The following is a 1119-nucleotide window of genomic DNA, read 5'->3' on the forward strand; positions in this document are numbered from 1 at the left end:
AATGTGCTTTGGACATTGATCTTTTTGGTTCAACTTATTAGATGTTCTTAAAGCTTCCTGTGACTAAATGTCCATAATTTTCTTGTGATTTCAGGGTTTTCATTAATTTTTTTTATTCTGATTTTTTTCAATGTATATTGTCATCCAAGGATGAGTGCAGAATAATCAAAGAACTTCTGTAATTGCTAAAAGGATAACAGACTATCAAAAGAAGCCATATGTGATAGGTACAAATATGCAACTCATAGAAGAGGAAATATAAATTTTTACTAAATTGGAAAATGATAAATATTGAGGAAAATGTGTATTTACCATCATTTGTCCTTTAGTAATCGAGCAAGTTTTGTAGGTGCCTGTGTCCTCCTGGAACATCCACATGCAGACTTTCCTGTGTAGTCATGTTTCCCATGTTTTAAAGGTTTTCTCTGATTTTTACATTTATGTTCTGTTTCTTTTATCTGACTCAGTTATTTCAAAATCTCTTCTAAACCCTAGAAATTCTTTCTTCTGCCTAATCATTTTTACTTTTCAACTGAATCTTTAAAAGAAACTATTAAAGTGTTCTTCATTTCCATAAATTCTGATTGATTCTTTCGCTTTTTCTCCACATCCTGGACCGTATTTCTGCCTTCAGTGTGTTGTTACTCTCTTCTCTGACATTTCCTCAGTGATCGTCAACACTTCTGCTTCCAGCACGGACGGAGACCCATGGCGAGTGCTTTCTGATGAAACGCTGGCATTGTTCTCATCACCTAGAGTCTGAAACTGACATGTCATTCTCAGTGGACTGGATCTGGCAAATTGGCAAAATTTGTACAGTATTTCCTATTAATAGGTCAGTGCGGTACCAATCCCGAGTTGGAGCCTCTGGAGCTAGTTACAAGCAGTTGTGAGCTGCCTGACGTGCATGCTGGGAGCCAAACTCGGGTGTTCTAGAACAGCAAGCACTCTTAACCACTGAGCCATTTCTCCAGCCTCAGGGCATTATCCTGACTGTGCTGAGATGAGACGACCCAGGCACCCTTCCTTTATAAAAAGGAAGTGAGTAAGCACACATTCATTGCTCTCTACTTTTTACATTGTGTGTGTGTGTGTGTGTGTGTGTGTGTGTGTGTGTGT

This window comes from Nannospalax galili, unplaced genomic scaffold (genome assembly GCF_000622305.1).
Source record: "Nannospalax galili isolate Female #2095 unplaced genomic scaffold, S.galili_v1.0 scaffold1812, whole genome shotgun sequence".
NCBI lineage: Eukaryota > Metazoa > Chordata > Mammalia > Rodentia > Spalacidae > Nannospalax > Nannospalax galili.